Source organism: Struthio camelus, chromosome 14 (genome assembly GCF_040807025.1).
Source record: "Struthio camelus isolate bStrCam1 chromosome 14, bStrCam1.hap1, whole genome shotgun sequence".
Classification (NCBI taxonomy): Eukaryota; Metazoa; Chordata; class Aves; order Struthioniformes; family Struthionidae; genus Struthio; species Struthio camelus.
Window position 1 is genome coordinate 10,950,133 of NC_090955.1, and position 15,733 is coordinate 10,965,865.

The window sequence follows — 15,733 nt, forward strand, 5'->3', positions numbered from 1 at the left end:
CCGAGAATTTTTGTAAAATCAGAAAATTTGAGGTGCTATCAACTAAGATTAAACTAATGAGATAAGATTTAACTGAATATATAACTTGTATAAATAAGATTTTATGCTGTGGTAGATTCTAGCTCAATTTTAATTTGATTTAGGACATCAACATCAAACTCTGAGCTTTCATATTTTTTTCAGTTAATTTCATGCTAGCTTTAAGAAGCTGAGTCTAATAATGATTGCATTGATAGCATATTGATCCCTTTTTGTTATTACAGGTGAAGTTTTATGAGCAACACCATGGTCATTACACAGAAAATACAGAAGGTGGGCAGGATTTGTCTAGGGGTAAGGGGGGTCTGTTCATACAGATGAGGGTAGATAGAGTACGATTAACCGTGTTCAGTACTGGAGATGTTTCTGAGGCATGTAATTGGAATTCTCACCTAAGCACAAAGCTGCTACAGGATGGAGGGTCCTTTGGTGGAAGCAAGAGACTGGAACAGGGTGGGTCCTGATGCAAATTTGCACAAAACGGTCTCTATGTGTTCCTTACTTCTGTTAAATGATGACAAGAAACGTGCCCGGTACGTTGGGAGGAGAACTCCTTTAACAAGCACTCAGCTCAGGGAACGCAGCAGAACACTGCAGCGTGCAGACAGCTGAACAAAGAAGTACCATGAACTCCTGCTCAGAGTCAGGGCTAAATGCCCAACTGACATATCTACAGAGCCTCGCCAGGCAGGCTGCAAAATGAAATGGCTTGGAAAAGATCAGGTGGACATTTGAGAACAGAAAAGGCTTTTGCTGGGGGTATTCTTCCCCTTGAAGAATGGCTTGCAAAACGGCAGAGCTTTCCATGACAAATACAAAAGCAACTGAGAAGCCTAATACTAGTGCCAGCTATCAAGGTTTCATGTGCTTTTTTCTGAGAAGCGCTGCTGTACCTCTGATCATCATCTACTGGATAAGTATTATAATTTATTCATTTGTACAGTGCCTCTGATGAGCACCATAGATCTCACCCCCCCCCCCCAAACAGTCACAAGCAGAGCTGACACGCTCTTGTTTCTGTTTTGTGAGAGAAGGTTCTACAAACAGTATAGGACTTAAAAAAGAAAAGGATGCAGTGACCAGCAGCAAACTGTGACGCAGATGGAACAAATGCACTTGGAAATGCCCAGAAATGAGCACACAGAGGTAGGGTGTTTCCATTATCTCGTCAGTATTAAAAGTCAGCAGCAGACCATTGAAATTAGACCTGAGTATAATGGGCAGACCAAGCAATTGAATATGTAACACTGGATCACGTGAGCAGCAAGAAAATCAGCAGCATAAGTTGAGCAGCCCATTTGGGCAAGACATAGAAAAACAGGGACTCTTTTGAGAAGAGGATTGTAATAGCCCAAGTGTGAAGCAATCTTTGAATCCCTTTCTTAGTTGCAGGAAGAGCCACCCAACTGAGGACTCCAGAACCATTAAGCAGATGTTATCTCTGACTCTGAAGAACCATGAAGGCATCAAACACCGGCAAAAAATCACCACTGAAAATGCTCTCAAGCTCTTCATCAGTGCAATGGGGTCAAAACAGACCTCACAAAGAGAAATAAATAGTCTGGCAACGGAAAAAATAGCTGTGTAGTTTGTTTCATGCTGACTTAGATTTTGTAATTTGTGTCAGAAAAAGAATGTGGTTTTTAGTGAAGCTGAGCAATTGAAAACAAGCTCAAGGACATGCTCCTACTAAACCTCACTGATACACCTCCTTGCAGACACAGTCTGAACAGCAGCATACAGTTGTGCCTACCAACTTCTTCATAATTCACTGAATTTTCAAAAACGTACACTGTCTGATTTCTAGGTTATTGCAGTGCATTTGAGTTGCACCTTCAGATGCAAACTTTTGTAGGTTCACTAAATCCATATGCACTTCTACAGAACCATTACCATGTGCTCTCCACTTTGGACACAACTATGCCATGTTTTAGAAAAAAAAAATTAATCATTTTCAAATTTCACATCTTCATTTACGTATCTCTGAGATATAAACACAAAATCTGAACAAATCCCTCAAATTTTGTTGATTCAATGTTTAGATCCTTGCATTCATGCCACATTCCTGACGGACAGGTGGAAGGTCCTGGAGGAACTCCAAGTGGCAAGGTTGTCTCTCCTGCCTAGTGCAGGTAGCAACATAACATTACATTAAGGCCCTCTCTAATTACCACATTCTATAGCTTAGCAACCCACTCACAGAAAAAGAAGCCTTCAAAAACGGTCCCAGTTCCAAGGGCGGAAAGTTCCCTCCCCCAGCCATATACATGAGGAAACAGAGCCTCTATCCCTGGAAAATCCCTGACCCTCCAGCTTCAGCTCTCTGTCTACACAGTCTTTTGAAGACAGAAACGAACTCACTCTGTTTGGATGCCAGGAAGGCAGGATGCAAGCCAGCACTGATCCAAGTGCCATGAATATATTTACACGGCACATAGCCTTAGCTTGCTGGGTTGATTAACTTGCATTCAGCATGATGCTAACACAGGCTCAGGGCTTTTGCAACAGTGCTGCCTTGCATCCCCCTAACCTGGACCTTGGGCACAGCTCACTTGCTACTGTCTTAAAGAACAGGTAGCCAAAGCTCTCACATTATCTTCTGTGATTGTGACTGACAACCGGTCGGAGACAATTTGTCAGAGTACATCTCACAAATGGGCAAGGTGGAAGTTGGATAAATCACTACGCCCTTAGTTTGGCTTCCCGCCTTTAGTGGCTTTAAACAGGCTGTTTTTGCCGTTAGCAAACTTTTATATTAACTGAGCTTTGGTATGCCAGCATTACTCAAGTGTGGAACTGGTTCAAATGTTACAGAAGACAACTGTGTATTAGTGTAGCTTAGCTTTGGATCAGATAACAATAATGTCTTTTCTTTTTTTTTTGCAGGTAAGATCATGCCCATATTAATATTCTGAAATGAGTAAATACAAAGGGCCTGTAAAAACATGATCCACCAAAAAACTAACAAGATATACTGTTTGTGAGCTAGTTCTCCCAGGTCCTTTTTTCATTAACCCTGCATATTTTGTTGGAAGAAATAATTCCTAATAAAACAGAAACTCTTTTTGCATTTATGCATAATATTCTTTATGTGAAGCTCCTCTGGAGAATGGTATGTAGAGAATGCAGACAATAAAATTGTTTGGCAGTCTCTCTGACATATTGGGCTATGTTATCATAGAAGAGATGCATATGCTTCTGATAAGAGTATACAGTAGGTCACATTGATATTGAAAGCTTGATAACTCCCACAGTACGGAGCTGTCACTTAGGCACTCTATACAGCAGTGATTTGTTTATGTCTGATATATAGTAATTTACTTCTCTGAGACAATTCAATAGAGCTAATGGCCAGAGGATTCTCTTACCATTGGATACACTGATTTTACTGCTTGAGGGGAAGCTATTAGCTAATGACAAGAGTTTCCTTTGTAATCTTCCCTTCATCTTTGGGGGAAAAATTAATCACATTCTGAGTACTTTAGCACTGTTCAGTTCACTATTTGTGGTTGCACTTATTCTGTGTTTTGCTTAGGTTTCTAAGAAAGCTGAGTAAACATGCATTAGTTGGTATAACCAATAAACCATTACATTAAAAAATACACATTTATCTTAAGTCTTGCTTGGAATTAACATTTATCCTCTTGTCTGAATTCTGAGTAAGAACCTTATCTTGTTTGCTCTCTATTGCCATGGAAGTGTCTTTGTAGGTCATGAAGGGCTGTACTTGCATAACCTACATTAAAGTAGCAGGAACACTTCATCTGTTTTTTTTAAATATGAGAACATTACTGATGCCATCTACAGCACTTCTGTGTGTTTTTTGTACTGCTAACCTCACTGGGGGCATTTCTTGTTCTTTCAGCAATATCTTTGTGGTGGTGGTGTTCTGTCTCATTGATATTCAATTTAGTCTACTCTTTCAGTTTATGCATAAAATTAAATTGAATAGAACTGCTTGTTTAAAGCGCAGCAACAAGCTGTTCATCCAGGCCACTCTACAACGGAGTAACAACTCATGCTGCAATAGGACAATTCATAGAAGCACTTGGTGTTACTACGGTGGGGTAGAATCCAGACCTTTAGACTGTAGGTTTGTGATGGTCAGTCCAAGCAAAATGCAAATAGAAGTAGGTGTTTCCTTTTTCATGAAGTAAAAACTGCTTTACCACAATCACTGCTCAAGTAATTTGCCACTTGGTACATTCCATTCAGGTGTAGGTAGAAAGAACAAAATTACCAAGTTTAAGGTGACAGAATTCAGAGCATATAAAAAAATTCTGTAAAAGAGGAAGATAATTACAATCTTTCCAGCACAGCACCATTTTAGTGTGTACAGAACAGCTTTACCTAGTCTCAATCCACATATATTTTCATTCAAATACAGTCCTTTGCTAATTCTACCACTCTCCAAAGTTTACTGCGGGGAGCATGAAAAAGACGGTCTTTATGAACAGATGGTCTTTTCAAGGAAATGTAGTTACATTTAAATACAGACAAATGTACTGCAGGCTAATGGTCCTGTTAGAACGCAAGTTCTGAAAAGGGAAAATATAATATAATATGCTCGCCTTTAATTATGGAGGGCTTTTCCCCCCTTCTGAAGACAAACTAATCACTAATGAAGCTTAATTAGCAGTAAACAGGTACCAGTGTACAGTCATTCATGTGCAAACAGATGTCTATTGATTGAATCTGACTGAATACAAACGTGAGTAACTGTTGTTCAGGTATTATTAGTATAGGATGGGAAATTGCAACACAACTGCTACTTACTCTATGACAAGTTAACAAATTCAGTCTTTCATGCACAGCTGCATTTTTACTTTAAAAGCTTTGGCTTAAAGCTAAGCGGTTGGTAGCAATTTCTTGGTGTCTAACAGGCTATCCAGTGAGCTCAGACATATTTCAGAGTGAAGGTGAAGAGATTTCACCAAACTCCAGTTCAAATAAGCAATATGCTGTAATTTTTTCCCCTCCGATATGCATCCTGACATTTGCTGTTTTCCTCGTGCGTGCGGAGATCCTGCAATTTTGTTCATGCTGTCTGGTCCAGCTGTATCACAGAGTGCAACAAAGGACCAACTAGGACATAAAACCCTGTTGTTGCTTTTCTTAAGGAGCCTCTCTCTTCCATCTTCATTCAACAGGGTTTATCTATCAGGTCCATCAGGCCTAATGTGTGCAAGGACAGTTCAAGCCAAGGAGGCCAGATGGACTTTTACAGGAGTAGAGTATTTGTGGAGGGAACACTGTCTGCTGGGGAACATAATCATGTTAGGGCAGAGATACAAAGAATCCTAGAAACTGAGAAGAAATCCTCACCTTTAAGCTATATCGCTTTTTTGTGTGTGTGTTTGTTTTCTTGGAACAGCTCCATGAGCTCACTGTCTGAAGTTGAGGGCAATGCCTTTCAATCCTCAGCAGCCAGAATCCATTTTCAAGTATACAAACACCATACAATTAAATTATGGAAGATAAAGGCCCTCTGAATTCTTATTTTAACTGCCAGTTTCATGTTGGGAATAATATTCTTCTGAAAAACATTTGAACCAACGTAGCCAAACTTGTACTCTTTTTCTTCTTCACTGTCTAATGAGAATAGCAAACTTTCACCTTCCAGAGGTAAACCCTATGGTCTTCCCTATGGGTCTGCAGAAAAGAGCAAAATGTTGCAAAGGTGAAAAATGGCCAGGATTGTCCCTGCAGTGAGCTTGCGATAGGAACAGGGGAGCAAATGAAAGGCTGCACGTGGCAGGGCTGCCTGCTGCACAGCTCCAGCTCCTGGAGATGAAAAGGCAACCCAGTTTGGAGCTGCACCACCCCGCAGGCCCCCGGCTGCAACTGCACGGACACATTGGAGCCCAGCCAAGGGCAGCGGGAGTCCTCCTGAACCTACGCGAGCAGACGGCAGGCAGCAAGAGCTATCCCCTACTCCCGTGGTTATGCGGTATCCTCAGTTAGAAGGTTCTTACAGTCACTGAAAGACACTTGAAGAGAAGTCAGTACTGCAGAAGTCCACATGACAGGTCTCAATGACTTATTCCGGTCTTCTCTAATTGGTTTTTCAAAGTGAGAAAGGCAGGGATGCAGGAAAGGATCACAGGATGTGCAGTTTATAGCAGTAGACCGGGACTTAGGGATATCAGTTTGTTTCAAGTTCTGCCTCAGGCTTCATCTTTAAACTTCAGCATGTCACTTAATCTCCCAGTGTCCCTCCATAAAGTAAGATGATAATACCTTCTTTTTCTGTTTAAGCTCAACTCTAATACTAAGCATAGATACATATTTTATCAAAGTGCTTCTGAATATAGGAGTAGAACATTCAAAAGAACTGAGGCTGTGTCTGTACAGCACATATAGTGATTTCAACTGCTGCTGCAATATTAAGATAATAATATTAATAATTTATTTAATAATAAAGCAAGGTGTATTTGAAGATGCTAACAGAAATTTTAATAATGATCAGAGTTTCCACTTATTATTTTTCTAACATTACAATGGAGAGCGAAACACATTTTAAAGTCACTCAATAAAGAAGACTCTGAGAAGAAAATTTGTGATGAATATATTGAGTAAATGAGTGAACAGTATAAGACATATAGCGACATATAATGTCACAACTGAGAAGAAGCATCTCCTCAAGTCAACTATTCTGTCACATCAGGGTATCTTATTTGTGTTTGCCCCCTTTTTGGAGTAAAGGGTCTCAGCTAAAGAACAGCAATACTATTTTCTCTTCATAATCAAGTGAGTGTGTTCAAAACTGCCTTCTCTTCCCTTGGGCCACAAGGATGGTATGGCTCGTCTTAAACTGGGATTTGGCAAAATAAAACATGAAAACTGTAACTAAAGGAATGCCAAATCTAGTAAGATGAAGACAAAAGAACTGTAAAATGTATTATAAAATAGAGAGGTTTATTTGATGCCAGCTGAAATATTTATTCTATCCTTTTTCCTGTGGCGGATATTTCATCTGAAATCTTAAAATGACTGGCCCAAATTTTGGTCTTGCCTCTTGGGTGCAGCGGGGAAAATCCAGAATAAATCCACCAAAGCAATAGAATTAGTCTGGATTTACTCTGATGCACTTCAGAGCACACGGAGGTCAACCATTCCACTCTCCATTAACTTGAATTTTTAGTTTGAAACAAAGAGGAAAAGGATTTCTATGTGCATTAGGAGTCTACGCAAACAGTAGATCACACCATGGATGCTCTGACCTGCCCAACAATCATCTTTTATCTACCTCAAAAAACAACTTGACAAAGACAAATCAACACAGGAACACGTAAATAACAAATCAGAAATTCTGTCTTGAAAAGAAGACCTGAGCCAGGGACTCAGTGACATCCATTTGGGGCTCTGCGATTGACTGCACATGGAAGTCACTCAGCTACTCTAAAGTATGAATCAGGTGCGTTAGGTAGATGCATACATACCTAGTCTCCTTTTTCTGCTACCCTCACACATATATTTGTTTCATCCCACTTCACACCAACTTCTTTGCCAATAAGCCCAAATCTGACATCTCTATCCATTTGACAGTGTTCAACTCCAAGCTTTGTAAAGAAATATCTTTATACATTACGTTGCATGCTTGTCTACCATCTGGAATGGTTCCTGGTCTATGCTTCAAGACACTTCCAAAACATACATAACATTACTGCGTTGCTGAGTATGTCCCTCATGTCTTTCCACTCCAGCCAGCGGGGCAGAAAAATAGTAAAATACTGACTTCCCTAAAGTCTCCAGATGGGTCTCTGGCCTTTAATTCTGTGAATACAAAGGATGAACTCTTGCAGCCTTTAATAAAATAATCATTATTGAACTGATCCGTCTTGCACAGTAACTAATTAAAATTTGATTGTAGAAGTGGACATAGGCTGATGACAAACACTTTTGAAAAATTCTTTATTTTATAAAAAAATAAATATATGCAACTATTTCAGAGCAATGCTTTAACAGCTGTCCTATGAGGAACTTCCTTTTTCTCTCTCAATTTGAAAGTAATCAAGTTGAAAGTTGAAAATTTCATCAGAATTTTCTTATTTCTAGCTCAAGTAGAGGAAAAAATAGGTTAAAGACTATTTAAGAAGCTCTAGTGACTTTCCATAGGTTTCCCCTCAGATTTGACTTTAATTCACAAATAGCATCATTCGCACTGTTTCTGAAATAAGTGACATGTAGTAATCCTGCACATATTTAGGTTTAGAGATTCTAGACACATTTGTAACTGACTCTGTAGCATAGCCGCAGATCAAAGCGATGATTAAAATCTAAGTTCTGGTGGGATATGAATCACTTCAAAGCCTGCATATAGCAAAAGTAACATCCATACATACATATATAGTTTTTAAAAGTATGTGGCTGGTATCAGACCTCTCAAAGAGAAACAAGGCAGTCTTTATGTGCAAGCAGATAGCACTCACAGCACACAAGGGCTGTGACTACTGCCAATCCCCTTCCGGATGGTAAGGTATTCTCTTACGTTTATCTCAAGAAGAGTAGCATTTCTTTTTTTTTTCCCTCTTGGTAAAATGGCCAACAGAATTTCCATACATGAGATTAGATGTACAGTTGTTGCCACACAAATGCAGCGCGAAGAGCAGTCTTCACAGGAATAGCACACAAACTTCTCTACCATAAATCTAAAAAAGCTATTTTTAATCATCATTTCCTACTGCAACACTCAAACATTCCTGCTATATTCCTTTGTTGTCTCATTCAATAATACTTCCGCGCATAAACAGTACTAACGTAATCAGTTTACTTCCGCTATTATTTATTATTCATGTTGTGGGAACGCACAGAAACCCCAGCCATAGGTCCTTGATCTTATTTGTACTTGCTGAACAAATACATCCTAAGAGACGCTCGCTATCCTGAAGGAACATTTTATTTACAGTCTAAACAGACAAGACAGACAAAGGGTGGGAGAGGAAATAGCAAGGTGAAATGGCTTGCCCACAGTTACGCTGCTAACCACCAACATATTCGGGACAGGCAGCAAGCCACTGTCAAGTCCAAGAATAGAAATCTGGTCGAAAGGATTGCCAGCAAAGGGCCTAACTCCCTGGACCGGCCCCTGCGATACAGAGCGCCTCAGTACCATCATCCTTCCCCAGAGCCTGCCCTGAATGACCTCATATTGCAGTTGTACAACCCAGCTTTGAGGGGTTGCAATAGGATATGTACTGCCACAGAGGGAGACCAGAGGGAGACCTGTGACCAGCACAGGTTCTCCTTGCGACATGCCCAGCACCTCCAGGTTTCACGTCTCACTCCTTGCAGAGCAGATTTCTTGCGGTCTCTCATGGAGCTACTGCAAGTTTGCCTGGACAGAGCTAAAAATCCATCTCTGTATTCACGTCTCTCTCAGTGGCATAAGGAGTGATTTTCTGCCCACAGGGACTGAATATGGAAGTCTGCCATGATTAAGAACATAGCATGGTGAACAGCTTGGTCACCTTCACCATTCCCGAAAGATTCAGGCTCATTAGGATCATCTGCGCATACAGAACAATGCTAATTCACCCTAAAGACGATAGCAGGAGAGGTGAAAGGTTGCTGTGCATCCCCAGAGCTTCATAGGGCACTGACAGGCTACAAGAGATAACCAAATGGAAATGAGTAGGAAAGGCCCTTCAATCGCAGTGTGGCTGGAGGTGAAACATCTGTCACATCTAGCTTTATACAGAACCTGAAAGACTCATTTATTACCCAAGTCTCCATCTAGAGATTTATATTCACAGAAACATCTAATAGGTGAATGATGTGAAACTTAACAGTCACCGCTAAAAAGGTAGAGAGACTTGGGAAACCCTCACCAAAGCTGTAACACTGAAGTGCTGACTACTTGTCATCTCAGATTATGTTCTAGGGCTCTGTTCTGTATAAGTAGAGGGGTTAGCATCAATGTCCTGGGCAAATTCCAGATGGAGTAACAATATCCCACCTAACTTAATTCTCCCCTTTTAACCAGACATCACATCCTTCTTACCAAATTTTCACATGCTGCTTTAAATAATGGCACTGTATTTTTCCAAATATGCAGCTGCATTTTCTTAAAGACATAATAAACAAACAAAAACAAATAGTAATTCTACCCCACAGTTGCTTGCTACCAGCTCAGCATCTAGACTTCTGCTGGCCATTTCCATCCGAAAACATTAGCAACGTTATAAACAACTACTCTGTTGGATGGCAGATGGATTAGGCAACAGGGCCTCACACTGTTAGGCATGGAATAGCGGATAAATAAATTCAAACACATCATTAGTAGTGTATGTACATGTGCTACACTATCTGATCATATCCTGCTCACAGTACAAGCACAAGGGAAAAATCAGGAGTTAAAAAAAAAAAATTAAAAAGCTATTTTACTGTCCTGGTGTAAATATTGCTATCTATTAATTCTGAGATTTTCAATTAAACCTTCAAGTGAGAAGGTTTAACTCTCAGTCTTCTCTGATCCCAACCTGAGGGAAGTCTATAACCTTAATATTAAGAGCTGTGAGAGTAAACATAAAAACAAAAACAAAAACAAAAACTGCACACCATTTTGGGAAGAGCTGGAGTGATAACATCCTTGCCCTCTAGAGCTTAAGCTAACATCTAACGAGCAGTGAGGAATGTATCTGGAGGGCTGGTTATGCTATTATTACCTGCAGTAGGGCTTCATCCTGAAGCACACAAGATTGGCCACTGTTGGTGAGAAATTGTTAGACTAAAAAAAAAAAAATCACTGGTGTGAGCCAGCCTGGCAGTTCATATTACCTCACTCCTATGTTATTTCTTAGCGACTGTTTCTCAGTTTCTGTCTTTTGTCAATCGTAGAGCATGCTGTGCACGGGATGAAGAAGCAGCAAGAGATGCCAGCAACTTTCTGGATTGAGAGTGACCTTCCGAAGTTACGATAACTTCAGTACTGCTACCGCTAACACTTTAAGTCCCCAGTGGTGCCACTAGCTGTACACAGAAAAGTAAGACTCTGCCCCAAGATCTTAGGATATAATCAATAAATATAATAGAACTACCTAACTCAAATAGTCTTTATACATACAGAACCATACCCAACATTTTCATCTGGCCTTCAGTTTATGACGCCATTTCATTATCTTCACTTTTGCACAATGACAGCATTAAACATTACCGCTGATACATGCAGCTATGGATAAAAGTCTAGCTATAGAAGGAATTTGGAAGTGAAGACTTCCACCTCACTCCCACTGCGCTGACAACGCATTCTGACAACAGAGAAAAGAAAGACATTGTCTGGCATTCTTCGCTGAACAAAGGAAACAGGAACATTTTTAGTGTTTTTTGGTTTTTGTTTTTTAACCACCTTAAAATGGAAATCAAACATAAAGACTTCCATGAAGGTGGCAAATCATAAGAATCTAGGTATATGGATAAAGCACATGTGAAATGCATGTTTTAAATGGACGCAGACAGATGACGGCAAATTAAAAATACATGACGTAAAAGAATAGCAGATCACAGATGAACCACAAAGGCCTTCTAAACAGATATTGTCAGTGAGGACAAAAATCACTTTACCTTGGCATGCATTAATATCCCACAGGGCTTGCAGGTATCTGTTAGGTAGTGTGAACTATCTGCAAGATCAGCAAAACCCCAAAAAAGTTATTGATTAATCTATCATTAAAAATTAGTTGACATGACTCCTTTGTGAATAGGCACCACTTAGTACCAGAGATATACTCATTGCAGATCTTTTTAGTGGCAAGATGAAACGATAAATTGACTATTCACACAGTCCTCTCTTCTCACATTTGCCTTGGAAATATCGATACAACAGAAAAAAAAAGTCAAGGAATATGCTTTGTTAGACAACCTACAGCATACCATTAACTTCACTGGAAATCTAAATTTCCCCATTGGTAATTTGAAAAGAAAAATATCTGTAGAGAAAAGTTCTGACATATTGTTACAACACAGGGGCAATGTGTAAACAATCAAAACCAAAAAACCCTTTGCAAGGCAATATTCAGAGGAAGAAGAGTGAAAGACTTTGGCTTATTCCTGTATGTTAACAAATTAAGTTAGCTCTGTTGTCAAATAAGTTTTTTGCTATGATTTTATTTTTAAATAATTCATGCTCTTTTTGCTGCTTCTTTTACTAAAAGGCTTTATGTTTCCTGTTCAAGTTTAGCAAAAATAAGAAGCATATTTTCTTATGTAAAGCTAAAAACATGCTAGTTTGGTTGGTTTTCTGACATGCATCATGACAGTTTCTCTATAAAGAAACGTTAAAATACTACAGGAGAAATGCTTCACTCAGGGACACTGTCTTATTTAGCTATCTGCAAAAATCAGACCTCAGCAAACCTACAAAGCAACAGGATATCTAACAAGCTCTTCTGACCATAAACACAATTTATTGTTACATAAATATGATAATGTGAAGAGTTCTTCGACAATGAATTGTGGCCGTTGTATTTCTAGCCACCTTTTCCTAATTCATCTCTGTTGCAGTCTGTGTGGGCTCTCCTTGATACCTTGCCCCGTCTTTGCTTTTGCAGACCCTTCTTGGTTTATCTCCTACCTTCCGAGAGGTTTTTCAGCCCATTTTCTGAAGAACGTTCATTTTCCCTGTCCCTCCCTCTTCCACACTGCTCTGTAGGAACTCTGACTCCTTCCCTTGCCCCAGTAATCCTACACATGCACACCAGGTACCATCTCTCGAAGACAACACTCAGATGTACACCCTTCTGCTCCAGACTACGACCACTGCCTGTCTCGTGTCAAAGGGCATCATTTGACTTTGACAAATTTTATCTCCTCCACATACACCTGTCCCAAAAGCCCAATAAATATCACCTCTTAGTCTGTAACTTTGGCCATGTAGCCCTCTCTTTGCATTCCTGCCTTAACTCACTGCCTCTTCTTTATTTCACCAAACATTGAACTGTTCGTTTTTCCTTTCAAGGCCCTCTGCAGCCTCACCTCCTGGCATTAATATTAAGAGATCAACCACTACGACTGACTGGACTTCTCCTGTCAAATGCTTTATTTTAAGATAAAACACCATTCGTTTAACAGCAAGCATGAGCACAGGACTTCTGCTACAACAGAGGCAATGCCTGGTTATAGTTTTGTTTTGCTTTTTAAAAAAAGCAAACTGATGTACTTATGCTTTTTACTCAAAAATTAATTCCTGTCGTCATTTTCAAAAAGCCAAATTCTATGAGCTAGGCACATAAAAATCTCTGATATGCAGAAGATGAAATACTGTCAATCTTGACACACCGAATTTGTATTTCAGAATATATTTATTCTGTACATAATGGATAACTGTGCATTACCTCTTTTACATATGACAGATGTTCATTCCTTTTTTGCACTATATAGTGTAACTTAGTGGGAAATACGAGGCATCTCCCTTACAGCAGAATTTAGCCCCAGATTTTGCTCTCTAAAACTACAGTGTGGCTTTTATCCTCATTTATTCTAAAAATATCGTAATCCATCACCCTCTCCCAGCTGAAGGGTGAGGTGTCGGGCAAGCTGTTGCAGTAAGTTGTCTCCTCCAGTTGCTAGGGGGTAACACAGCCCTCACCTGGGGGCAGCCATAATGCAAAAGCAAAACTAGTCGTCTCCTTTGACTCATATGTCATGTTAGAAACAAAGAGCTAGTACAGCCCGATGCCATACTTTCTCTGACCTTATTTTAACATTTATCATTAAATTCGGTGGCATGAGACCAGACGCTCTCTCGTCACCAAGCTCTCTTACTACCCTTTGGCCACGTGACTGCAGCGGGCTGCACACAGGCAAAGTGAAGCAATACCGTGCAGCTCTGCACACGGGTCTGGCCAGCCCAATCACAGCGGATGAAATGGTATGTAGCTGTAAGGAAAAAACTGAACTCCTTAACTGAAAAGCTGCTAAGTGATTTTCAAGTGATATAAGACAAACTGAACAAGTGATGTGTCATGATAAAAATCCTCCTTTCGATCAAACACCTTCCCTTTTTTATCTGAAACGTAGCAAGCAGGCAGCTCTGAATTCTAACATGTTAAGCATTTTGGGGCCTACAGAAGAAAGATGAAGAACATCAGTAGAGTTGTCCACAACATGCCTCACCTAAATCATTTTTCCAGAGATGAACACATGCAAACCCCACTGAGACTTGCCTTACAGTACACGGTGGTCTATGGACTGCAGATGGTAGCCTAACTGAATGCTGCTGAGAGTATGTGTAAGCACTTTCTTTGTACCTCTTGCTTTAAGTGCTAAGCTTAAGCTTCATTAAATTCGCATAAATGCAGTAGACCTCAAATAGGAAGTTGGGACATTTTGGCTAGGACAAAAATCTTAGTCCATCTCGTCCAGATCCCTGCCTGTCCAGGACATGATAGATGTCCCTATGACAGATGCTGAAACACTGTTTTATCTAGTGCTCTTTTACCGTTTTTCTCTCATGTATTCCATCAGTGATTATCAACTTGCTAACGTTCAAGCAAAACAATATGCAAGGCCAATATTTAGTGAATTAGCACCACTCCGTCCCAAGATGCAAACCTGTTTGGAGGCATTTGTAAACCTAAGCCTCTGTATTCACCTTTTAATTAATGAAGAAAGCTTAATATGCATTTTTTTTCATCCATCTGGCACTAAAATTGCAGAATTGCTTCTGTTGCAATTTGAGGAAAAGTTCAGGCTATTAGAAGAAAATTACAGCATATTTCTCTCTCCATGATCTACTTGCCTATTCCAAAGAGAAGGGATGTTTGAAATTGAAAAAAAAAAAGTATTAAGAGAAGATATTAACTATACTTTTAATGCATTCTTTATAGTGGCAGTGATAGAGTACATTTTAAAATTAATCAACGATACAGTGCCTTTTCTGCTCATTTGCCTTTGCAGACTTCTGCACTGCTCTGCACCAGGCCTCTGCATTTTTTTCCATCCAACCACAACACTAGAAAAATGTGCAACTAATACTGGATCCATAGTTTGAAAAAGGCCCAAGTTCAGTGTTCCAATTTCAAAATCCTGTTGTAGTGAGGTGACTTAAAAATGAAATATTTTTATATTGCAGTCTAGCACTTGCTCTCCTGAGTTCTCCTTTATCCTCTTGGGGATATCCTCAGAGACTGTATATTGAGTTTTGAAATGAAAATCCGAGTCTTTTCCTTCTGATACTTCTGAATTTTCCTTGAAGAAACATCCATGTGTTCTGTACAGTCTTCTGTAGTATTCCTCTACTGACATTCCACCTTGCCTGCCACAACTTTACAAATTACTATATTATAAGAAAATAGGAAGAAACTAGAAAACAACTTTGTTTCCAACTAAAGAATAGAGAAGGGAGAACATATAAGGATTATGTTAGGAACTGCTCTTTTTCTGACGCAGTTTCATCAGAAATCCTGGTGGAAACATAACATGGAACATATGTTCATAAATAAAGTGAACATCTGATTAATTCTGTTTCTATGTTTTTAATTGATCAATTTCTCAACACATAATGCAAGAATTACCGTATCGAGGTTGCACTGGAAAGCCAACAGGAAACCCTAGACTACGCAATGGAATAGGCTTTGGGGAATTTTTAGCACAAGGAAAGCTGTAATTCGGTTCGTTTTTTTTCCCCATTTCTGAAAATCTTCCAGCACACCCCAGCTTCAGCACGGCTTCCTGAAAGGCATCGCCCTGCGCCACC

The 15,733-nt window shown here is 39.7% G+C and overlaps 1 protein-coding gene across 50 annotated transcripts in view; it reads right to left on the reverse strand.

The window, feature by feature from the left end:
* Nucleotides 1–15,733, reverse strand: part of FHIT (fragile histidine triad diadenosine triphosphatase) — a 620,374-nt gene that overhangs the window by 110,937 nt on the left and 493,704 nt on the right. The gene's annotated exons all lie outside the window — the stretch shown is intronic.